Source organism: Pseudophryne corroboree, chromosome 7 (assembly GCF_028390025.1).
Source record: "Pseudophryne corroboree isolate aPseCor3 chromosome 7, aPseCor3.hap2, whole genome shotgun sequence".
Taxonomy (NCBI): Eukaryota; Metazoa; Chordata; class Amphibia; order Anura; family Myobatrachidae; genus Pseudophryne; species Pseudophryne corroboree.
The window spans coordinates 260,965,003-260,991,726 of NC_086450.1; positions in this window are offsets into that span (position 1 = coordinate 260,965,003).

Sequence of the window (26,724 nt, forward strand, 5' to 3'; positions counted from 1 at the left end):
CCATCCTCCCGCACAGAGACCGTTAATACAACAGGAAGAAAAGAGAGCATACGAACCCAAGGTATAACCAAACACAAGAACATATCAAGTATATCGTGATTGACTTAAAGGGTATACATATGTCCTGTCTAAGCTGCGATAACAATGCAAAGGGGGCATTGGTAGCACTCAAACAGGCCCGCATCCTATCTCTTTGCAATATCTAACATATATATCTAAAACAGACAGAATAATTAGCCATAAATGAGAACATAGGAAAATCAGCTTCCAATAGCAGCCGGATAGTTACTAATCCGCAAGGGCGCGTCTCGCCGGGAACCGTCTGTCCAGCCACACCGTGGCCTCCCGAGGGGTCGTGAAAAATTTTGTTTCCCCATCCGCCACTACCCGCAATCTGGACGGGAATAGCATGGCATACGGCAGTTCAAGTTCACGAAGTCTCCTTTTGACAGGAATAAACTGAGCCCTATCTTTTTGTACATCCACCGCAAAGTCCGGGAATACCGATATTGGCGATCCATTCCATTTCAGAGGGCCTTTAGTACGAGCCAGCCTCAGAACGGTGTCCCGATCCCGGTAATAAAGAAACTTTACAATAAAAGTGCGGGGTGGAGCCCCCGGCGGCAGCGGGCGCATCGGAACTCTATGGGCCCGTTCAACAGTGAAATAAGGCGAGAATTCCTCAGATCCGAAAAAATCACGGAGCCATTTTACAAGAAATTCCTCGGGAGTGGAGCCCTCTTCTTTTTCAGGCAGGCCAATGAAGCGGACGTTATTGCGCCGCAGACGCCCCTCCACATCCGTGAGCTTTTTGCGTACATCATTCATCTGGGACTCCAAAGCATCAGTGCGGCGACCCAGCGGACCAACGGTATCTTCAATATTGGAAATACGGGTCTCCGCTTCTCCCACTCTCTCTCTCACCCGTTGGAGGTCTTGATGAATAATGGAGAGGTCGGATTGTACCTGCCTGATTTTGTCAGCCAGACGCACTTCACTGGCATTTACCGCGTCTAGTACTCTCTGCAGTGCAGCATCCGGAGGGTCAGAGGAGACGGAGCTATAGGCAGGAGATGGGGGCGATGTCTCGGATCTCGTGGTCTCCCCTCTCCGCTGCTGGGGACCTTGGTCGCGGACAAACTTATCCATCGCTCCCGCCGCCGCACCGGTCTGACGACCTTTCACCATTTTAGACAGCACGATGTTGGTTCTCCTGGTCTGCCGGTCTTATCAAAGCAAATATAGGCAGAGCAGGCAAACTATAGATATGTATAAACAGCCAGCAGGGCCACCCTTTCCGGATATATCGTAGCGTGACCGGCCACTTCAGCAAAAGTGTAGGGATTATCCCTCCCAACCAGAGTTGTAGGATTTATAATATCTTCCCCAGCACCTGACTCCCAGTGTGAGTGTAGCAGATGGAGTCTATAAAACGGCAGTCAAGGCAATCTCCCCTCAGGGATTCAGAAGACCTCTCTCTCTCCCAGATTTCTCCCACACATGCAGGGGTGCCCCACATCCAGACTTTGACTGCTGATATGCGTCCCACAGAAGTATTACAGGCGGCGGCGGATAGCGGAGCCGCACTTCCGGTTTCGCGGGTAGCGCGTCCCGGCAGCAAGGGAGACGAGTCAGGAGGTCTCACCCGCAGCTCCCCCCGGACCTCACAGGTGATCAGCAGGGCTACAGCGGAGCGCCCGGCTCTCTCTTCTCCCCAGCGTCTCGGATGGCCGCAGCGAGCGGCTGACGGGGAAGCTCACGGAGCCGAACTTCCGGTCCCCACACGTGGCAGCGGCACCCGGCACAGAGCAGGGCCCGCCGGAGTACGGAGCTCCTGGGCCTCCTAAAATAGCGGCAGCGGCTGCACTTTCACGGCAGGGGGGAGCAGGGAACCTTGATAAAGCTGTGGCTGCAAAATGGGACCCAGAGGGGGAGTCAGGATATACGTGCAGGATATAGTGGCTGGGGAGCTGCACAGAGTGTGTGCTACACCATGCCCGTCCTGGCCACGCCCCCCTGTTTTAGCCGTTTTTAAGGGTGTTTGAACTCGAATGGTATCGGGTGCATTTTACTGCAAGTTTTTGAATCCTGATACGGTCATTTACTAATCTGCGGAGTTTGCAAGATTCGTCTTTTCCGCTGTCGATGTGATTCGTAATGTCAGGCAGTGTTTTACGGGAGTGATGAGTAAAACACTGCCTGACAAAACACAAGGAATCCCGGCCGGATCTGTGAGATCCGTGCAGGGCTTCATTGTGCACCTTTAAAATAAATAAATAAGGTGTTAAAATGTAAAAAAAAATGCGTGTGGTCCCCCCTCTTAAGCACAACCAGCCTCGGGCTCTTTGAGCCGGTCCTGGTTGCAAAAATATGGGGGAAAAATTGACAGGGGTTCCCCCATATTTTAACAACCAGCACCGTGCTCTGCGCCTGGTCCTGGTGCCAAAAATACGGGGGACAAAAAGCGTAGGGGTCCCCCGTATTTTTAACACCAGCACCAGGCTCCACTAGTCAGAGAGATAATGCCACAGCCGGGGGACACTTTTATATAGGTCCCTGCGGCCCTGGCATTAAATCACGAACTAGTCACCCCTGGCCGGGGTACCCTGGAGGAGTGGGGACCCCTTAAATCAAGGGGTTCCCCCCCTCCAGCCACCCAAGGGCCAGGGGTGAAGCCCGAGGCTGTCCCCCCCATCCAAGGGCGGCGGATGGGGGGCTGATAGCCAAATGTAAAAAAAAGAATATTGTTTTTTGTAGCAGTACTACAAGTCCCAGCAAGCCTCCCCCGCAAGCTGGTACTTGGAGAACCATAAGTACCAGCATGCTGGGGGAAAACGGGCCCGCTGGTACCTGTAGTACTACTACAAAAAAAATACCCAAATAAAAACACAACACACACACCGTGACAGTAAAACTTTATTACATACATGCACACCTACATTCACACATACTTACCTATGTTCACACGAGGGTCGGTCCACTTCTCCAAGTAGAATCCATGGGGTACCTGTGAATAAAATTATACTCACAAAAATCCAGTGTAGATCGGTCCTCTTCTGAGCTTGTAATCCACGTACTTGGCAAAAAACAAACCGAAAAAACCCGTACCACGCACGCTAATGGTGTCCAGTAGCCAAAGAAGCATAGCCTTGAAACTCACAGAAGTAGGTCTGCGTCTCTCCCCTAAGTCCCACGAAGCAGGGAGACTGTTGCCAGTAGTTCTCCCTGAAAATAATAAACCTAACATAGTCTTATCAGAGAAACTCAGTAGAGCTCCCCTGTGTGTGACCAGTCTCACTGGGCATAGAATCTAAACTGGAGTCTGGAGGAGGGGCATAGAGGGAGGAGCCAGTTCACACCCATTCAAAGTCTTAAAGTGCCCATGTCTCCTGCGGATCCCGTCTATACCCCATGGTTCTTGAAGCATCCCCAGCATCCTCTAGAACGTATGCGAAAACACGGACGATAAGATCGCTTAGATAATGAAGGAAGGTCTGGATCAGATTGCAGTACTGGCCAGATTCTCTTAGCTGTCGTCAGTTTCTGGCTAGATGTAGTGTATTTGCTAACACAAATAATCGACTAATCACTCTGATTTTTATTCTTATTTTTTAAGTGATTCACCCCTAGGGATATCTGAGGCTCAGCTATTGCCCTGGTCCTTGCCTGTTGTAGTAATGCATTTGGGTAACCCCTTTCAAAAAACAATTTGGCAGTCATCAAATCAAGCTGTGTTTTCTCATCATTACACATACGGTGTGCACGTAGGAATTGGGAAAAGGTTAAACCTTTTTGAAGAGGATGATGGCTAGAACCTAGTAATAAGCTATTACAATCAGTGGGTTTTCTGAAAACAGATGTCATAAATGTATTCCCTCTCCTAGTGATGTTCACATCCAGAAAATGCATGTCACTAGCTTGTATATCATATGTAAATTTAATGTAATTATCCAAGATGTTGACATTATCTATCATAGATATAAAGTCCTCCTTAGTACCAGTCCATAAAAGGAGTACATCATCTATGTACTGAGTGTAAAAGAGTATCTGAACCCTAAGTTCCTCTGATAGAAGAACATACTTTTCTCCACCCAAAACATGAATGAGTTTGCGTACGCCGAAGCTGCACACGAACCCATTGTACAACCAAGGGTCTGTGCAAAAAAACTCACTATTAAAGATGAAATAATTCCTACACAAAATCAGATTCAACAGGGACAGAAAGAATTAGATTTCTGGAAACTTGTACTGTGGATTATTCGTGATAAAGCATCTTACTGCATCCAACCCATTGGAATGCAGGATATTAGTATACAGGCTAACTACGTTAGCTGTGCAAAGCCAGCACTGGCCGGGAATATCACCAAAATCACATACATTTTCTAAAAAAGTAGATATATCCTTGGGGTACGTCTTTTCGGACTGACTAACAGATTGTAATAATAATCAATGTATTTAGACACTGCTGAAAACAAAGAGTCACTAGCAGATATGATTGGGCGCCCTAGTTGCCTCAATCGATCTTTATGAAGCTTTGGGAGCGTGTAAAAAACCAGCACACGTGGTGTCTCATTGAGAAGTTCCTTCATAGTATACTGTATTTAGAAATTATACCATTCACCACTGCTTCATTAAGAACAGAGGTCAACTCACTAAGGAATGCCTTAGTGGAATCATGATCTAAACGCATATATACCGTAGCATCATTCAACTGTCAATAAGCCTCTCTTTTATATTCATCTATAGCTTGTATCACTATGCCACCCCCCTTATCGGAAGGGCGCACAGTGATATCAGTGTACACAGACAGATTTTTCAAAGTAACACGTTCAGCCATTGTAATATTCGGTATACTCTTAACAGGAATAGTATCACATTCATCAATACAGACAGAAACAGTCCTGGTAAAGGATTTAATAGCCAAATTGCTCGAGTAGGGATCATAACTCGATTTTACCTTTATCGGACGGTCCGGAACTGTAGCTGTCGCAGAGTCCTTTTTTTTCTAAGTATTCTTTCAAGCGCAGCTGTCTATTATAGCGGCACAAATCAATCCTACTGTCAAGGCTATTGTGACGACAGGTAGGTACAAAATTCAGTCCATTACGCAGGATACTAATCTCTGCATCAGTCAGTCCTCGATGGCAGGTTAGAAATAATTTATTTGGTTTTATATTCTTGTATATTCTTGTGTCCTTTGACACTGGCCACCGTGGCGGGTTCTTGATCAAATTGTTGTTCTCTTTGCATCCGAGTCCTGACGCCTAAAGGGAGATGACTCGAGCATGATTGTGCTCCTGTCACGGCATTATCTCTTGGGCGAGAGAGCTGGTTGGCACCTGTAACACTAGATGGCCAAAGCTAGATGCTGATGCCACAAAAGTATCAAACTTGTAAAAGCACACAAACATGTGTACTGATGACCAAGTAGCTGCACGGCGAAGTTGAGTCGTGGAAGCTCCATGACCTGCTGGCCATGATGTTCCCACAGAACGCGTGGAATGCGCTGAAATAGATGTAGGCGATTGTAGACTAGCAAGAAAGTAAGCTTGATGAATGGTCAGCTTAATCCACCTAGCCAAGGTATGTTTGGAAGCTGGCCAACCTACCATGACTGCATCATAGAGAACAAACAATGTATCTGTTTTACATACTAATGGTGTTCGGGCTACATAAATCCAAAGCACACAAACCACATCCAAAATAGCTGGAGTTCCTGAACCTTCTGAAAAAACAGGAACTACGATTGGTTGATTCATGTGAAAAGAAGATACTACCTCAGGTAGAAAAGCGGGATTCGTCCGAAGTTCCGCTCTGACATCAAAACTAGATACGGTGCTTTGCATGACAACGCACCCAACTCAGAAACGCGCCTTGTTGAAGCTGAGGCTAGGAGTAAAACTGTTTTCCAAGAAAGAAACTTAAAATCCACTTGTAAGGATTCAAAAATTGAAGACTGCAAAAAATCCAAAAATAGATTTAAGTCCCATGGAGCTATAGGTGGGATAAACGGAGGTTGAACTCTAAGGACACCTTGCAGGAAAATTTGAACTGTTGGAGAGTCAAACACTGCTGAAAGAAAATTGACAAAGCAGAGACCTGCACCTTTAGTGTCGCTAAACGTAATCCTCCATCTAACCCCATCTGTAAAAATAGTAAAAGACAGGATAACTTGAAAGATGTCGGATACTTCCGAGATTCACACCAACTAATATAAGCTCGCCACATCCTGTGATAATGAGCTGCTGTAACTGGCTTCCTAGCATGTAACATACTCCGGAATGCCCTCTCGTCTTAAGAGAGCATTTTCAACAGCCACCCCATCAAACGCAGCCGCGCTAAATCGGGGTAAAGAAACTGACCCTGTTTCAGAAGGTCTGAACGTAGCGGAAGTGGCCACGGATCGTCTGCGAGTAGACCATGGAGATCTGAGAGCCAAGCTCTCTGAGGCCAATGAGGCGCCACTAGTATGACAGTCGTGGACTCTCTTTTGATCCGCTTTCGCAACCAAGGAAGCAGCGGAAATGGATACACAAGGCTGTACGGCCACGCTATTGTGAGAGCATCCACTGCCTTTGGATCTTTTGTTCTGGACACATCCTTGGGTGTCTAATGATTTTTTTTTGAGATGCCATTAGATCCACCGCTGGACTAACATCTGGAACACTTCTGGATGTAAAGCCCATTCTCCTAGATGAAAATCATGATGACTGAGATAATCTGCTTCCGAGTTGTCCACTCCTGGAATGAACACTGCCGATAATATCACTTGGTGATGCTCGGCCCAATTCAGGATTTGAGCAACTTCTCACATGACCATGCGACTTTGAGTCCCTCTTTGTTGATGTATGCGACTGCCGTTGCGTTGTCTGACTGAATCTGAACAGTCTGAAACTGGAGTATGTGAACTGCCTATTGCAGAGCATTGAAAATTGCCCTGAGTTCCAGGACATTTATTGACCGTAATCATTCTCCGTCTGACCATAGACCCTGAAGCTGACAATGTAGGACCACTGCTCTCCAACCTCTGAGACTTGCATCCATCGTCAGAATTGTCCAATTTCAGACTCCAAACCTTTTTCCCCACCGTTTTTTTTTAAGCCACCAGAGCAGTGACACTCTTGTCCTTGGAGACAAACACACCATTTGATGAATCTGTAGATGAGACCATGACCACTGTGTGAGAAGATCTAGCTGAAAAGGACATCTTCTGAACTGCAGTGCTTTGAAAGATGCCACCATCTTTCCTAACAGTCGAATGCACAAGTGCACCGAGACTGTCCGTGGTTTGAGCACTAACTGTACCAGATGACGAATACTTTGTTCTTTCACCTCTAGAAGGTAAATTCGTTGAGCTACCATATCCAGAATCATACCGAGAAATTGAATTTGTTGAGACGGGACAAGGCTTGATTTTTTTGAAGTTGACATTCCAACCGTGCTGAACTAGGACATTGTACGTTAGTAAGGCATGTTGAAGGAGTATTTGTTAAAACGAAGCCTTGATGAGTAGGTTGTCTAAGTACGGAACTATTCTCACTCCCTGGGTTCTGAGATGAGCAATCATCACCGACATCACTTTTGTGAATGCCCGAGGTGCTGATGAGAGGCCAAATGGTAGGTTTTGAAATTGATAATGATTTTGTTGTACTGCAAACCGTAAGTACGCCTGATGCGGTGGCCAAATGGGAATGTGTAAGTATGCATCCTTGAGATCTAGCAAAATCATGAATTCCTGTGGGTCTAACCCTGCAATCACTGACCGCATCGATTCCATCTTGAATGTATAGTAAGTGACGTACTGATTGAGCCCCTTTAGGTTCAGTATCGGTCTGACTGAGCCGTACGGCTTCGGTACTACAAAAAGATTGGAATAAAACCCTTGACCTTGTTGGTGTACTGGTACCTGAATCAAAACTGCTGAATCTATGAGAGACTGAATAGCGGCCTGCAGAACTGCCTTCTTGTCTCCTGACACAGGCAGACCTGTCTTAAAAAACCGCATCGGTGGTAGACAATCGAACTCTATTTTGTAACCTTTGCACACTAAATTGCAGATCCACCCATCTGTGGATTTCTATTACCACGCCAAGTGAAATATCCTCTTCAGGAGGAGAAGCATTACCTGCCCCTCCCCCACTCACAGTACCTCCGGTCCCCATCTACGGCACCCCGGCACCCCCCCCCTCCACCAACTGTGGTGGCTCCAGAACCCCTCGCACCCCCGCACTCACCCCTCCCCCACCTGTGGCACCCCTGCACCCGCCCCTCATCCACCCATGGCACTCCCACACACTCCCTCCACCACCCGCAGTGGCTCCACTCTCCTCCATCCGTGGCACCCGCCCCTCCCCCACCTGCGGCACCACCGCACCAGCCCCTCCACCACCTGCTTCTCTCCAAGCACCGACCTACTCCTACAGCCAAGGCTGAAATCAGCTTATGCTGATGAAGGTCTATGGCAGGGCTTCTCTCCAAGCGCCAACAAGCCTTTGCTGCTTGTAGCAGCCCACACATTCCCAGACCCAAGCTTCTTAGTAAGCTGGGAAGGGGCTGTGGTTAAAAAATAAAAAGTTGTAAAAATAAAGTCTGGAGCAATCCAGAACATGCCTTCCCTGTGGAGGCACAAAAAACACTGAGGCATCTTGAGAGTATGGAGCGGGGAGGAGGGTTGCTAACGCCCCATCCATATCCCAAGAGTACTCCAGTGACCCCTAGTGGATGAAAAAGAAAGACAGGCAGTAGAGAGAGAGAGACCGGAAAGACAGAGAGGTAGAGTATAATACAAAATGCATCAGTTAAAATCGAAATCTGCAAATTTGGGCATCTGTGCAGTACTATATGTATAAGTGCAGCATGTATGTGTGGAGTATGAACAGTATGTGTACATTGGGCATCTGTACAGAATGTATAAGTACAATGGGCATGTGTGTAATATTTATGTGGGCAGTGATCATTTGTGCAATATGTAAGTGTAGAGATTGTGCACACTCTGGCAGTGAGGGGTTACAACTACCCCAGAGAGCACTTGCTGCTGTCTGGGTGTCACAGGGGAAGATATATACTGTAGCAGTGATGCAGTCCAGATGGCTCTACAGGCTCCTGTAGACATGGTCTGAACAGGGGTTATCGGCAAAGGGCCACAGCCTCACAATATGCAGCTGTCGTATGGGGTCAGAGTGCACAGCACAGAATCACAGTAACAAGCTGAACACAGTCACACTACATTCCTGTCAGCAAAACCACAGTGAGTAACAGATTTATAGCCTTGTAAGTAACACATTTGGGGGTATTCAATTGTTTGAAAAGTCAGTTGGGTGTCTGTTTTTCCCCCCTATTAAAACAGTTGAATATCCCTCATTGTTTTCATATTGATACAGCCTCAGAGCATATCAACTCAGCAATGTGTGCTGCTCCAGTCCCACGATAATGCCCCCACGAACTCTTCAACTCTGGGACTCACCTCACCAGCATTATTTTAATAACCCAGCCCCCGTAATGACCTGCATAACGGCCGACCTATCATGTGATCGCTGGGCCGGCCATACAGACAGCATGATGCACCAATATATCTGCAGATTTATTGGGCATCAGCTGTGCAGCATGGCCGACAACAAATGTCTGTGAAAGATCCGTAAACAGCATATTGTCCGTTCCATTGAACGAATAATATATTGTCCAGCGTGTGCCCAGCTTCACTCTGATTCAACCCCATTGCATGTATGTGTGTATATATGTGTATATATATATATATATATATATAAATAATATGTGTGTGTTTAATATCCATTGGCTATGACATTAGATCCATTTAATTGTGTTTCGAAATACTTACATTTCAAATGCCTGTAAGCAGTAAGGAAAGGTTTTAGCTTGCGAACAGAAAAGAAGCAAGATTTCAAGTGAGATTTCCCTTTTCTTATATACTATAGTGTGTTAGCCTTTGTGGTATCCCAAGTGTCTCAAAGTACAGGTACTGTAAGATGGCTATCACTGCATAGATTATTATTAAAATGGTTGTTAATATTGTAAGGGCTATTAGGTTGGGAATGAAAAAGTCCTGGCATACTGTAACAGCAACAAGAAGGTTAAAAAAACAAAATAAGGGATTATATATGTATGTATATATATATATATATATACACACACCGTATATATATAATAATTACAGTATATAGTAATAATAATATAAAACTGTGTGCTTGATAGAGCGTAATTGGTTAATTGGTATTGGCTATCAAGATGTATTCAGAAGGAGCATGAAAATGAGAGATTTCAGATTACATAGAGTACATTATGAAAATGAAGGTTATTTGCAAATTACAACTTGGCTAATTATCAATTGCAGCACCTACTGAATTTTTGCTAGATTATTTCCTCCATACTTTTATATTGTACTGTGAAAACATAGACTGGCCTGTATACAGCATAATCATGTGCATCATTGTTAAATTGATTACTATTCTCATAGGAGTTTATACAACATAATGAACTCATTTCTTTTGTAACCGCTTTTTTTTTTGTTGCTTTTTTTTTTATAGTGATTTAGACCAAGCTGCTGAAGCTGCCATTGAGCGTAAAAATGAAAATGAAATGAACACAGTCCTGTCAAAATGTACTTCAGTCACTGATGCCTTTGTAGCTGAGAAGATTGAACGGGCTAAAGCACAACTACTTAAAAAATAATGTTTTCTATGGGGGCAATTTAGTTTTTTGTTAAAGCGCAGTAATTAATGGGCACCCATTGTTCCAATTTAATTGTTTTGGGCATCCCTTAATTATCACGCACAATTAGTGTTTAGCCACGTAAAATGGCTAAACATGCTAAACTAACGGGCACGATGGGGAAAAGTGCTGTTTGGACGCCCAAACAGCCGACTTCTCGCCCATTTCAGCTCGCCACCTCCAGAGCTGAGATGTGACTGCTGTGGCTAATGTGCGTCTGATCGGAGCAACAATTGATTAGCTTGGATAAATGCCCATTACTTTAGACAATATAGCAAACAATTGAATTGTCCCCTTTGTGTTATTTTCTGCTATTATATTACAGTGTTTGATAATTAAGTGCATGATAACTAGTTATACATGTTAAGAATTGCCATATTTTCTTCCAAGGTCTTTTTGTCCTCATACAAATATTGTGTCCATAAGGTGTTTTTATTAAAAACAATATAACACCACATTCGATGTACATCACTACAAAATGTATCTTAAAAGTTGATGCAGCTAAAAGTTAAGTGCAACCTAACAAGTTATTAAGGTGTCTGTTTATAGAGCCACCAGGATTTGTATAGAGAAGCACAATGGAGGCATTACTGACCCACTGCTTGCATACAACGACACATTAATCGGACACACATTGGGTGAACATTGACCTTCTGAGTAACCCTGTGCCTGGGTAGAGTAGGCAATGGAACTTAGACACCTGAGCCATGTTGACTGTGTACAGAATCACAGTTGCAGGCATTTATATGCACCCGAAACACAACACATCTACGTTTTAATAGCCAGCCCGTAACCGCCCACAAACTGTGCCTTGAATAAATTGGTAATTGTTTTTATTTTGTAAGCTGAGCCCACTGTACCACTTGTGGCTTTATTGTTATTTGCTATTGATAACCATGGTGCTTTACACTGTAATGTTATGGTACATTCATTGATTGACACAGAACAAAGTCAATGACACCAGTGTGTAAATAGACACATACAGAAAAACAAGTATGTAACTTGTAGTACACCATCTCCTGTATTCTATTAGGCCCTACAATTATGTTGTTTGACCTTACAGGTCAGGATATGTGCATTGTTAGTGTACCTGACATGGGGAAGATAAGTACACTTACCCCAATGCCCTCCTAACTCTCCCCCTCTCCCACGCGTGACTTCCTGCCTGCCGGCCCAGTACATGCTCCTTCGGGATCCCGGCAGTCAAGATTTCGGTACCGGGATGGTGCTACTTGTCTGGATGCCGGCGATGGCATTTTGATCAATGTTGGGATTCTGGTGTTGGTATTTAGGCTGGTGTTGGTATTTAGGCTACAGAGATTTTCCACAGACTGGAAAAAGCAGTAGTAATGCTGGCACCATGTTTCTACGAGTACATTATTTCCTAAAATGGGCATAACACGCCTGCATTTTTACCACCACTCTTTGTTACCTCCCCCAAACGGTCACTTCCTGTCCATCACTCTGTGTTAAAAATCACAGTTCGAGACATTTTCCACAGGGCTTTTTTAATGATACGACAGGCGTCAAGGCCAAAGGGGTTGCCATACTGTTTGCCTAACACATTAGATTAACTGATGTCTCAGAGACCCAAATTGGAGATGGGAGAGGGGTTATGGTTAAGTGCACTATTGCCCAACAAAAATTTACTTTTATCAATTTATACCTCCCTAACCAAGGCCAATCTCACTATCTTAAAAAATCACTTGAATCAATTGAGCAAAGTATAGAGGGGGTTCTTGTTCTTGGAGGTGACTTTAATTGGGCTCTGGAACCTCTATTGCACTCCACTACCCATTCTCCAAGAAACTTCTTGAAGGAGTCCAGAAGGTTCAAATTGATTTGACAAGATTTTCAATTAATTTACACCTGGCGCTTGCTTCACCCAGTGGACGGGGACTATACCTTTTTCTCTTACGTCCTAGAGGATACTGGGGTCCACATTAGTATCATGGGGTATAGACGGGTCCACTAGGAGCCATGGGCACTTTAAGAAATCAATAGTGTGGGCTGGCTCTTCCCTCCATGCTCCTCCTACCAGACTCAGTTTAGAAAATGTGCCTGGAGGAGCCGGTCACGCTTTGGAGAGCTCCTGCAGAGTTTTCTACTTTTATTTTCAATGTTTGTTATTTTCAGTCATGGCTGTTTAGGCAACAGCCTGACTGCTTTGTGGGACTTAGGGAGGAGAACGGCCCAACTTCCTGAGAGTTAATGGTCCCGTTTCTCTGCTGACTGGACACTGAGCTCCTGAGGGAGCTATTCGCAAGCCACACCATGGTGCAGCATACCCTTCTGCCGCAAGCCGCCACCCCCTAACAGAGCCTGAAGATTGAAGAGTGGTGAGTACAGCGCCAGTGTCCCGGTTAGCGGGTCGCCAGTGGGAATGGTGGCACTAGGGTAGGAGCACACCTCTGAGTGCAGGCTGCGCTCTAGGGAGGCTCAGAAGGACACACGCTGCTGTGGGTCCCGCTGTGAGGGGAGCGCTGGGCCACCCAAGATACCCACACTGGCCAAACACTGCTAACAAGTGTTTCTACACTTAGTTAGATAAAAATTACCTCAGGGCCAGTATAAAATAATGCGGGAAGCCGCGCACCATTACAAGGGGCGGGACTTCCCACTGAGCGGTTCCAGCGGCTCTCCAGCGCCATTTTCCTCTGCAACTCAGACAAGTAGCATTAGACAGGGACGCACAGATCCTATAACAGAACCTCTACAACACACAACTATCTAACAGGTGTTTTAACCCTTGGCTGGGCATTATATTACCTCAGGCCAGTATAATAAATGCGGGAAGCCGCGCACCATTACAGGGGGTGGGGCTTCACTCAGAGCGGATCCTACAGCTCTCCCGCACCATTTTCCCTCTGCAGCTCATACAGGCAGCATTCACAGGGAAGCGCAGCTCCACAAGGACTCCAAGTCTCCTCAGCGGTACCGGGTGTCTTGGGGAGGGGGGGAGCAGTGTTAATATAAGCACTACTCCGGTGCTTCGTTATTGCGACCCAGCTTAGTTTTTTCTACTGCTAAAGGGGCACTGTGTGGCTGGCTCTGAATTCTGTGTCTCTCTGAGACCCTGCCTACATATACTGTGTTTTCACCTATGTGTGTGTGTGTGTGTGTAGGTGTCCCTTTACAATCATGTCCAGGGACTGTGTTTCTTGTACAGCTGAATGTCTCTCATCCCCTGGGGACTCACTACCCTGAATTCAGGATAGTGTTTACTCCCAGTCCGGTGGGGCAGAGCCCCCATGGTTGGCTTCCATTAAAGGGATGATTCAAATATTTCAACTATGCTAATAATGAAAAGGAAACAATTCTTGCGGCAGTCTATGGAAGACCTGATACATAGAGATTCAGCTCCCATGCATCCCAGGCTCTCGCCATTTGCCCACAAAAAGGTACTCTGGCCCAAATCTTGCAGGGTGATACGGATCCTGATACATCATATCCTGAGGAGGGTGAAGCGGATACGAGTGGGGGGATGCCGTCCTGTCATAGGGAATACAGGCCTTCATTGAGGCTATCAGAACTGTCCTACATATTCCTGACAAGACAGATGAGATTGAAGAGGAATCTTATTTTAATACTAAAAAATCATTGACTACCTTCCCCGCTTCAAAGGAATTAAATGCCCTTTTTGAAGAAATGTGGTTAAACCCTGATTAAAGTTTCAGATACCTAAGAGATTGGTTTCTTCCTTTCACTTTCCTGCAGAGGATAGGAAGAAATGGGAAAACCCACCGATTGTGGAAGCATCTGTGTCCAGGTTGTCGCGTAAGATAGTCTTACCGGTTCCCGGGGCTGCGTCCTTAAAAGACGCCACTGACCGCAAGCTTGAGACCACTCTCAAGTCTTTATACACATCGGCTGGGGTGGCCCAGAGACCCACTATTTCTTGTGCATGGATCACTAAGGCCATTGCTAAATGGTCAGGTAATCTAATTGAAGGTTTAGATTCCTTAACCAGGGACAATATTGTTTTACTCCTGCAGCATATTCAGGATTCTGCTAACTTTATGGTGGAGTCCATCAAAGTAATTGGTCTACTCAACGCACGCACCTCTGCCATGGCAGTGTCAGCATGCAGGGGCTTGTGGCTACGCCAGTGGACTGTGGATGCGGATTCCAGGAATGGCGTGGAAAGCCTACCATTCACGGGTGCGGCTGTTTGGAGATGAACTGGATATGTGGATGTCCAAGGCTACGGTGGGTAAGTCTACATACCTTCCTTCCGCAGCAACACCAGCTATGAAAACCTACTCTGCTCCAACTCTGCAGTCCTTTCAGACAGCAAACTTTAAAGGCAAATCCAAGGGTTCTTCTACAACCTTCAAAGGGACTAGAGGTAAACCCAGAAAACCCGCTGCTGCAGTTTCTCAGGAACAGGCTTCCGGGTCTGCTTCCTCCAAGCCCTCAGCATGACGGCACACACTGCCTGGAAGACAGGCAGGTGGGAGCCAGGTTGCGTTATTTCAGTCACATTTGGGTAACATCATGCCAAGATTCCTGGGTAAAAGATCTTATCACACAGGGTTACAGACTGGAGTTTCAGGAACCCCCGCCTCTCAGATTCTTCAAATCAGGCTTACCAACTTCTCCATAAGCAAGTTTGACCTTACAGGCAGCAATTCAGAAACTGGTACAGGACCAGGTCATTGTTCCAGTTCCAATTCACCTACAATACAAAGGATTTTATTCCAGCCTATTTGTGGTACCGAAACCGGATGATTCGGTAAGGCCCATATTGAACCTCAAGTCACTGAACCTGTATTTAAGGGTGTTCAAATTCAAGATGGAGTCTCTGAGAGCGGTGATATTGAGTCTGGAGGAAGGGGAATTCCTGGTGTCTCTGGATATCAAGAATGCGTACCTTCATGTTTTGATTTGGCCACCTCGTCAGGCTTATCTAAGGTTTGCATTGCAGGACTATCACTACCAGTTCCTGGCCTGCCATTTGGCCTCTCTATGGCACACAGGGTGTTTACTAAGATAATGACAGAGATGATGTTTCTCCTCCGCATGCAGGGGGTGAACATTATACCATACCTGGACAAACTGCTGATCAAGGCACCGTCCAGAGAGAAGTTGTTGCACAGCATTGCCCTGTCGACTCGCCTACTACAGGATCATGGGTGGATTCTGAACCTGCCGAAATCTCCCCTGGACCCAACAAGGAGACTTCCGTTCTTGGGAATGATACTGGATACAGAGGCACAGAAGGTGTTTCTTCCGATGGAAAAGGCATTGGTGATCCAGTCAATGGTGTGGGACGTCCTGAAACCGTCCCGAATATCAGTGCATCTTTGCATCCGCCTCCTAGGAAAGATGGTAGCCTCTTACGAGTCACTACAGTATGGAAGATTTCACGCAAGACCCTTCCAGCTGGATCTGTTGGACAAGTGGTTCGGATCGCATCTTCATATGCACCAGAGGATACGTATGTCACCAAAAGCCAGGATCTCCCTACTGTGGTGGCTTCAGATGTCTCACCTGACTGAGGGTCACCGGTTCGGGATTTGAAATTGGATTTTGTTAACTACAGACGCAAGCTTTAGAGGTTGAGGAGCAGTCACCCAAGGGGAGCAGTTCCAAGGAATATGGTCAAGTTAGGAGGCCGTTCTTCCGATCAACATTCTGGAACTAAGGGCCATATATAACACCCTTCTTCAGGCATCACATCTTCTTCAAGATCAAGCCATTCAGGTTCAGTCGGACAATGTGACGGCTGTAACGTACATAAACCGACAGGGAGGAATGAAGAGCAGAGCTGCGATGTCAGAGGTAACAAAAAATTCTCCTCTGGGCAGAAAGACACGCGGTGGTGCTGTCGGCAATTTTCATTCCAGGAGTAGACAACTGGGAAGCAGACTTCCTCAGCAGGCACGACCTCCACCCAGGAGAGTGGCACCTTCACCCACAGGTGTTTGTGGAATTCCACCCTGACGTGTTAAGGACTCAGAGCTGATGGCCTCTCATCTCAACGAGAAGCTAAAGCACTATTCCAGGTCAAGGGACCCACAAGCTGTGGCGGTGGATGCTCTGGTGACTCCATAGCTTTACCAGATGGTTTACATGTTCCTACCTCTTCCACTGATCCCAAGAATTCTCAAAAGAATAAAAAGGGAAAAGGTTGAAGAGATTCTCATTGCTCCAGATTGGTCAAGAAGGGCCTGGTACGCGCATCTCCTAGGGTTGCTCCTGGAGGACCCATGGCCTCTACCTCTGCGAGAGGATCTTCTGCAGCAGGGGCCGTTTGTCTATCAAGACTTACCGCAGCTATGTTTGATGGCATGGAAGTTGAACGTCAGGTTTTAGCCCGGAAGGGTATTCCGAACAAGGTTATTCCTTCTTTGATCCAGGCTAGGAAAGGGGTAACGTCTAAATTACCACCAGATTTGGAAAAATATGCCTTGTGGTGTGATGCCCAAATCCATTTCCAAATCCGTTTGGGCTCCTTGAAAGTCCAGATTTTGGACTTGTCTATTTTCTTCCAGAAACAGTTGGCTTCTCTTCCTGAGGTTCAGAAGTTCTTGAAAGGTGTTCTGCACATCCAACCACCCTTTGTGCCTCCCACGGTCCCCTGGGATCTTAACTTGGTATTACGGTTTCTGCAATCAGACTGGTTTGAACCTTTACAGGAAGTGGATCTTAAGTTTCTTACGTGGAAGACTGTTACACTGTTGGCCTTGGCTTCCGCAAGACACGTGTCCGAACTGGGGTTGTTGTCTCACAAAAGACCCTATTTGTTTTTTTATGAAGATAGAGATGAACTCAGAACTCATCAGCAATTTCTTCCTAAGGTGGTGTCTGCATTTCCTATCAACCAACCTATTGTGGTTCCGGTGTTTACTGACACCTCTGCTACCTCTAAATCACTGGATGTGATGAGGGCATTGAGGATTACGTGAAGAGGACAGCTCGTCACAGAAAATCTGACTCGCTGTTTGTTCTCTATGATCCCAAGAAAATTGGGTGTCCTGCTTCAAAGCAGTCTATTGCTAGCTGAATCAGACTTACTATCCAGCAGGCTTATTCATCAGCAGGATTGCCGGTTCCGAAAGTACAGGCCCACTCTACTGGGTCTGTGGGTTCTTCCTGGGCAGCTGCCCGAGGTGTCTCGGCTTTACAGCTCTGCCGAGCAGCTACTTGGTCAGGATGGAACACGTTTGCCAAGTTCTACACTTTGGCCTCTGAGGACCTTTAGTTTGGTCAAACAGTTCTGCAGAAACCTCAACACTCTCCCACCCGATTTGGGAGCTTTGGTACATCCCCATGGTACAGCACAATGTCACATACACGTTATTTATCTCCTATTACTCTTTAGCTCTACTAATTTAATTCTATGTGGGGATCTTTATCTAATATCGCACCCCTACCTGTCTAACAAACCTCATTCCTGTGTGCCAGCCCCCACTCTCCCTAAATTGGCACTGCAACCAACTGAGAAGATGTTCTCCTGTCTCTCTTCTGCTCATTAGTCTGTATCCAGGATAGATTCTATTGCAATTTCACACTCATTGCTTCCACTTGTTCTAGCTTCGGGAATGGAATCGATAGTGATATCTGATCATGCTTTTGTTTGGATAACTCTCAAACCCAAAATGAAAAGTCCACTCATAAAACATGGAGGTATCAGGCACACCTGAATAATTATCCTAACTTTAGGTCACTTATTAACAGTACTTGGGATAATTATCATGAGGCCAGTAAGTCACCCATATGTTTTATTATTACGCAAACTAGAACCATATACCTAGAAATAATGACACAGACAACTGTATATATTGGAAAAAATGGAGGTCACAGCCAGATTTATTTAATTCGAATCAGAATTGAAAATATTAATCACCAGTGGCGAAAAAGCAGTGCCAACTCGGCCATGGCTTAAAACTTTTGAATCTTTAAACAAATGGGGTGGAGTTTCCGCCCCTTGCGCAATCCGTCCTGGGTAATACCATCTCCCCTCAATTAGCACACTGCTGGTCCCTCCTTAAGATGGTGACCTGGTCCTCCCCTGAGGTAGTGACCGAATCGCCCTTTATCAAAGGGGAAATGCTAGCCAAGCTCTGCTGCGCTAAATTGAGCAGCCGAGTAGCACTGCTTTCCGCCCGCTGCGCCGCGCACTTGCTGGAATAATATAGTTTATTATTCCAGCGTGAATCTTCAAAAGGAAAAAAACAAACTTTAAACAAATTTAATTTGCCGGGTGGGTGGGTGGGATCACAAAATGGTAAGAGGAATTTGAATTCCTCAGCCCACACTTAAATAAACTAATATACCCCGCTTACCTAAACCCTTCTTATTGGATAACTGTTTGATTGACAAAGTTCAATGACCTATCAACTATCAACACAAAAACCAGATCCATCTAGCTTAGCTACATAAACAGGGTGCTTATATTAACTCTATCCTATACAGTCTCTCGTTCCTTTTAAGTAACCCATATGTTTTATTATTATGCAAACTAGAACCATATACCTAGAAATAATGACACAGACAACTGTATAAATTGGAAAAAATGGAGGTCACAGCCATATTTATTTAATTCGAATCAGAATTGAAAATATTAATCACCGGTGGCGAAAAAGCAGTGCCAACTCGGTCATGGCTTAAAACTGTTGAATCTTTAAACAAATGGGGTGGAGTTTCCATCCCTTGCGCAATCCGTCCTGGGTAGAACCATCTCTCCTTAATTAGCACAGTGCTGGTCCCTCCTTAAGATGGAGACCTGGTCCTCCCCTGAGGTAGTGACCAACTCGCCTTTTCTCAAAGGGGAAATGCTAGCCAAGCTCTGCTGCACTAAATTGAGCCACTGAATAGCACTGCTTTCCGCCAAGTTCAAAGGCTCCAGACTACGAAAACCGCCACCACAAACCTAATACCTCAAACCTCTTTTAAGCCCTTCAATAAAGCTGTGACAAATAACTCCAAACCACTCTCAGATAAATGCACTCTAAATACCTATATATATATATATAACATATGGAGGACGCTGGCAGGGGCTTTGGGAGTTGACAACTTCACCCTTTCAGCTGCGCTCTCAGAATAAGTGAATGACAGCTGCATGCACGGGATGCCCCCAGAGGAGGGTACGGATCACAGTTGCCAGCACTGGAATAGAGTACAAGTCCCGCATTGTATCCCAGATGGGACAGTCTCCAGTCTTCCCTGGATGAAAGGTTCTCAAACTCGGTCCTCAGGACCCCACACAGTGCATGTTTTGCAGGTCTCCTCACAGAATCGCAAGTGAAATAATTAGCTCCACCTGTGTACCTTTTAAAATGTGTCAGTGAGTAATTAATACACCTGTGCACCTGCTGGGTTACCTGCAAAACATGCACTGTGTGGGGTCCTGAGGACCGAGTTTGAGAACCTATGATCTGACCTATATAAATCTTCCTTCTCGTAACGTAAATCTGGGTGCTTAACTCTTCCCCTTAAACCAATGACATATCTGGAGGTCATGGCATTGAGTTTCCTTCTCACTTTATCTAAAGCCGCTCCCCCTTGGGTGCCCCTCCAAAAGCTACGCGGTACCACTTCCGACCAGACAACCTTAACCAAAGGCCAATGCTCCGTGATTAGCTGAAAATCCTTTTTTATAGCGTTAATAAGCTCTATACCCTTACACGTACCTAAATCATTGCCACCTAAATGTATCAACAAACAATCAGGGGCACCCCACTTTTCTTCAAAGTCCCAGAGCACGCTCAATAAGTTGCTCCATCTCATTCCCCTTAAACCTGTCCACATCACTTCACAGGGTAACAACTTGGACATCCTGTGCCTACTGGCCCAATAAACATAGGAGTGACCCACAATCCACACCCGGCTTGATAATGTCAAAAAACCTGTAGAAAAAAACAGCAAAACAAAGAAAATTTTATTTAATATTACTATAATTTAACAAACTGCTAAATAAAACAGGGAAGGATAAAAAAAACTTTGTTGTTTAGGCGACCCAGATTGAGGTGAACACCACCAAACCTCAAAAATTTTGTGAGGAAAAAGGTGAAAAGAACTCCAATCCCCCTTTAACGGCGGGTGGCTTATGGCCCTGAGATTCCCAAACAACAAACTCGCAGGACTCCTACTATGCATGCAACTTATCGCTCCTAATATATCCCCTGTAAGCCTCTGACTTCCACCACCCAAATCTTTTAATCTCTTCGCTGTAAGAACCTTTCGATGCCGCGCAAGTCGCTGCGCCTATCCTAAAAGAATGGGTCCCATAACACTTCAGCGGATGGTCCAACACTATCAAACACTTATTGAAAACACTTGAAAATTGAAATTTAGATAAAGGATTAAGATCCTTATGAATCAACAATTGCCCCCCCCCCCCCTCCCCTTTCGGACGAATCCGGCCATAAGCCTCTGCTAATCTTACTGGGCAAATGCTCGGCTCCGTACGCATAGGAACAGAAATCCATTTACCTCTCCCCAGTTGATCCGTTTTGGAACAGTGTATTTTAATAAGCAGCTTATTATCCTTAAACACTACATTATTCAATAATATACCTGAATCCACTGAACTTTAGCTTTTCGCCACTAACTCACCTAATCTTAAAGCGCCGAAAAACCTACAGCAAATGCTAAACTGAAAAGGGCCACTTCAAAATCCCCTAATGCAATACCTGAAACGGCGATAATTAAACCCTTCAACAACTCAATGTCGATTGGCCTATGTGCGTCGCTTACATTTGCTTGTTCCTTAACCCAACCACTCAAAGCCTTTGATAAAAGACTTAGTTGGGTTGATCAACCCTTCTAAATATGAATAATATGAAATTCCTGCTAAAGCACCTGTAACTGTCCCCTCTGACACGGCCTTTTGGCTGTTAACACACTCCACTGCATCAATATCTCACTACAAGAGGTCCTTACTTTGTCATCTAAGTAATGCAGCACAAGCTATTATCCCCACGTTGTGGCGATCCCCTACTCCGCCTACACGGAGACTCTGGTTCTCCAGAATTGACTATTATATGAATATGGATGATATCCTTTTGTCCTCCAGAGATAAGTTAACTGATTTTATAGCTATCTGGCTTCCCTGGCTTGAATATAAAACATCGGCAGCCTATAAAGATTATACTTACGATACGAGAGAGGTGATTTCAGTAAATGTTTCACATGCAGGTTAAGTATAGCTACTTATATTATGTGTTTTTTTGGTCTAGGTCATCCTTTCTTTCCCTCTTTATTCTTTCTACCTTTCTCTCTACCCTTTCTTGTTTCATTTAGCCTCCAACTCCTTAGAAATACATTCACTGTTACATGGCAACAAGTGAGACTTGGGTGTCAGCGTCCGGGGTCTTACCTGGACACCGGGGCCGTGGGGTCTGCCGTGTGGGCAGCTGGTGACAAGCAGCGGAGGAGGGCTGCTGCAGCGGGTTCGCGGATGTGGTGGGTCCGCTCGTGGTGGCGGGATGCTGCTGCAGCGGATCTCACTGAATGCAGTTGCTGGGAGGACAAGGGAGTGTCTAAGCACCAGCAAGAAAATCTGCCTTACAGGGAGCCGCCATGTTGGAGACCAATTCTGAGCAATGGTGCAAGCTTCCTGTTGTATCCAGCCAATCCAGGGAGACCTTTCCTTATAAAAAAGGGCTGGTTTATGACAGGGGCTCCAGTGCTTCAAGTTACTACCAAGGTGTAGGTGCTATAGCTCTGTGCTCCCAGGATTCTTTCCGTGTCCTGGTTACTCCCTGGATCTGCTCTGCCGTCATTTATTTGTTGCTGCAGCCTGCCGTTTCTAACCTACTGTAGCTTGTGAGAGCGCTCCTGGGAACCCCGACCCAGTAAGGGTCTCAGGTCATGGACAGTCCCGTGCTCTTCAGTCTCGTCTTTCAAACCACAGTCCACAAGTCCGCAGTTCAGCCTTGTCTTTCAAGCCACAGTTCACCAGTGTGCAGTTCTTTATCCTCAGCCTCGTCATTCTAACCACAGTCCACAAGTCCACAGTTCAGCCTCGTCTTTCAAAGCCACAACCTACTAGTCAACAGTTTTGTTTTCAGTCTTGTTATCTGTTAAATTACTACAACCCATCTCCTAGTCCTGCCTACTTTCTCCATTGGTCTCGTGGCCCATGAGAAGGAACTATATCCAGCCCCCTCGTCGTCTTCATCCGCAGGCAATCACTTCCTCTGGCAAATCTCAGTTGCCGGATCCTCAAACTCAGCCAAGCGTAACAGTAAGCACTGGCCCAATGGATCCCACGGGTGATCAGGCTTCAGGAGGTGATTCCACGGCGGACATTTTGTCATGATTGAGTAAGCAGGATGCCACCCAATCTCAAATCGTGCAGTTCATGCAGAATATGTCTGATCGCCTCGACTCCCTGTGTAGCCATGGCAGCACCCCAAGCATCTATGGCCACTCCCACAGTAGCGCCTCCGGCTTCAATTTCTCCTGTGCCAGTTCCACTTCCTCAGTTGCATTTGCCATCACCCAGTAAATTTGATTGGAAATCCGAAACAATGTCGCGGATTTCTCAACCAGTGCGAAATTCAGTTTGAGTTGCAGTCAGCTAATTTCCCATCAGCACGAACCAAGATAGCCTACATAATTTCTCGTCTTACTGGGCAAGCGTTGGAATGGGCTTCACCGTTGTGGGAGAGAGCGGATTCCATCCTTTCAAATCATTCAGTTTGTAGCCACGTTTCGTAAAATCTTTGATGAGCCAGACAGGACCTCCGCCGCTTCATTGGAGATTCTGCGTCTGCGTCAGGGCACACGTACTGTCAGTCAGTACGTGATCCAATTCCGCACCCTCTCCTCAGAACTAAACTGGAATGAAGAAAGCCTCATTGCAGTCTCTCCGATAAGATCAAGGATGACCTGGCGACTCAGGACGTACCAGACAAGTTGGATAAGCTAATTTCCTTGTGTAATAAATTAGATCTGAGGTACAGAGAACGCTGTCTGGAGAGAGTGAGGTCGGATCGTCCCAAGCCTAGAGTCAACCAGCCTCCTTGACTGCCATCTCCAACTACAGAGGACCCCATGCAAATCAATCGTTCCCGTCTCTCCAACAAAGAGCGCCAGATACGGCGACAAGGGAACTTATGCGTGTATTGCGGCGCTTCCGATCATTTTGTTAAATCCTGCAATCAACGTCCGGGAAACGCCCGCTCCTAGCTTATGCCGGAGAGGTTAAGTTAGTAGAGTCCCCAGAATTACTAACCAAGAAAGAGTCTGTTTTGTTAACTCACCTGGAGCTCACTTCTTCCTTCCTTCTCATCCCTGCACTACTCGACTCCTGAGCCTCTGAAAGCTTCATTACATCAGCTCTGGTTAAACGATCTGGAATACAAACGGTCCGTTTGGATCGTACTATTTCTGTTACTGCGGTGGATGGAAGTCATATTCCTGAGGGGATTATTTCTTTTCATACTGTATCCCTCAAAATGAAGGTCGGAGCTCTTCATTCGGAAAACATCTCTTTCCTTGTAATTCCTAAAGCCTCTCATGAACTGATCCTAGGATTCCCATGGTTTCTAAGACACAATCCTCGCATAGATTGGCAAACTATGGAAGTGCTCTCATTGGGGAAAAGTTGTTTCCAGAGTTGTCTATCCACGGTAAAACCCCTCTGTTCCTCCAGTCCCTCCAGCCTTCCTATGGAATACCAGGCCTTCCGGGATGTCTTCAGTAAACATGAGGCTGACACCTTGCCTCTGCATCGAAGTTGGGACTGTCCCATTGATCTGGTACCGGGCAAAACTCCACCCCGGGGTCGAACTTACCCCCTCTCACTCCCTGAGACGCAAGCAATGTCTGAGTATATCCGGGAGAATTTGGATAAGGGTTTCATCCGGTCTTCCACCTCTCCAGCCGGGGCAAGTTTCTTTTTCGTCAAGAAGAAGGACGGGGGTCTGCGGCCCTGTATTGAGTATAGAGGTCTCAATGAGATAACAATTAAGAACAGATATCCGTTGCCTTTGATCCTGGAACTATTCTTCCGAGTTAAAGGGGCTACTGTATTCTCCAAATTGGACTTACGGGGGGCCTACAATTTGATACGTATTCGCTCGGGAGATGAATAGAAGACAGCGTTTAATACCCGCGATGGGCATTACGAATACCTGGTAATGCCCTTCGGTTTGTGTAATGCTCCAGCAGTTCTTCAAGAATTTGTTAATGAGATTTTCAGATACCTCCTCTATGATTGCTTGGTGGTATATTTGGATGACATTCACATCTTCTCTAGGGATATGAAGACCCATCGAGAACAAGTTAAAGAGGTTCTGACCCGTTTAAGAAGGAATCAGTTATTTTGCAAACTAGAGAAGTGTACTTTTGAAGTATCTGCGTTTCCATTCCTCGGTTACATCCTCTCAGGACAGAAGTTACAGATGGATCCCGCTAAAGTCCAGGCGATCCAGGATTGGAAGATGGGCTCTCTTCTTTACCCGTTTCAGGTTTAAACTCAGTTACCGACCAGGTTCTCTCAACAAAAAAGAGGACGCGCTTTCTCGTTCTCTAAGTTCTGAAGAACCCACTGATCATTCAAGGGAACAGTTTATCTTGGAACCTACCTCTTTCTCAGTGACTCGCACGTCTCCACTTCCCCCACCTGGAAGAACTTTCGTCGCTCCGAATCTTCGAAAGAGACTCCTTACATTGGCTCATACCTCTCCCTTTATGGACCATGCAGGTGGTCACAAAACTTTCAATTTCATTCATACTGGTGGCCTCATCTCAAAACTAATGTTCAAGAATTCATAGCTGCTTGTCCGAAGTGTGCCCAACATAAAAGTCCTAAAGGTTCTCCATCTGGTTTACTCCACCCACTACCTGTGCTGCAAAGACCATGGACACATATCTCTATGAATTTTATTACCGATTTACTTGTTTCTGGCGGACGAAATACCATTTGGGTCATAGTTGATCGGTTCTCTAAGATGACGCACTTTGTTCCTCTTTCTGGTCTTCCATCTGCATCCCAGTTGGCAAAGCTGTTTGTAGCAGAGATCTTCCGTCTTCATGGTCTACCGCAGGACATTGTGTCAGATAGAGGTCCTCAGTTTGTGGCCAAGTTTTGGAGGTCCCTATGTTCTGCCCTTAGTGTGAAACTGAACTTCTCAGCATATCATCCCCAAACAGATGGCCAAACAGAAAGAGTGAACCAAGACCTGGAAATTTTCTTACATTTATTTATGTCTTCTTCTCAGGACAACTGGCTGGACTATCTTCCATTTGCTGAATTTGCCCATAACAACCTCTACCATTCTGCTACTAAATCTTCTCCATTCTACATAAATTACGGTTACCATCCAAGAGTTCCTGACTTTCAACTTTTACCTACGCTTGAGGTTCCTGCCACAGAGTTAGCACTGTGACAGTACACCAAAACTTGGATGCAAGTTCACGAGGCTTTGCTTAGGACATCCAAGAGATATAAAACGTATGCGGATTTTAAACGAAAAGCTGTACCGAACCTCAAAGTGGGAGATCGAGTTTGGGTTTCCACACGTAACCTGAGGCTGAAGGTACCTACTAAGAAGTTTGCTCCCAGGTTTATTGGGCCATATCCAATCGAGAGAGTATTAAATCCAGTGGCTTACAAGGTAAAGTTACCTCCTCATCTGAGAATCCCTAATGCGTTTCATATTTCTCTTTTAAAACCATTGGTGCTTAATCGATTCAGAGCTGCACTGCCTAAGACTCCCAAGATCCAGTCAGCGCAAAGGAGATGAATTTGAGATTCATAAGATCCTCGACTCCCGCAGACGGTATGGTCGCCTCCAATATTTTATTGATTGGAAGGGGTGCGGCGGAGGGCTGCTGTGATGGGTCCGCTTGCGGCGGGTAGGCGGCTGTGGTGGGTCCGCTCGCGGTGGCGGGGATGCTGCTGCAGTGCATTTCACTGAATGCAGTTGCTGGGAGGCCAGGGACAAGGGAGTGTCTAAGCACCAGCAAGAATGTCTGCCTTACAGGGAGCCGCCATGTTGGAGACCAATTCTGAGCAATGGTGCAGGCTTCCTGTTGCAT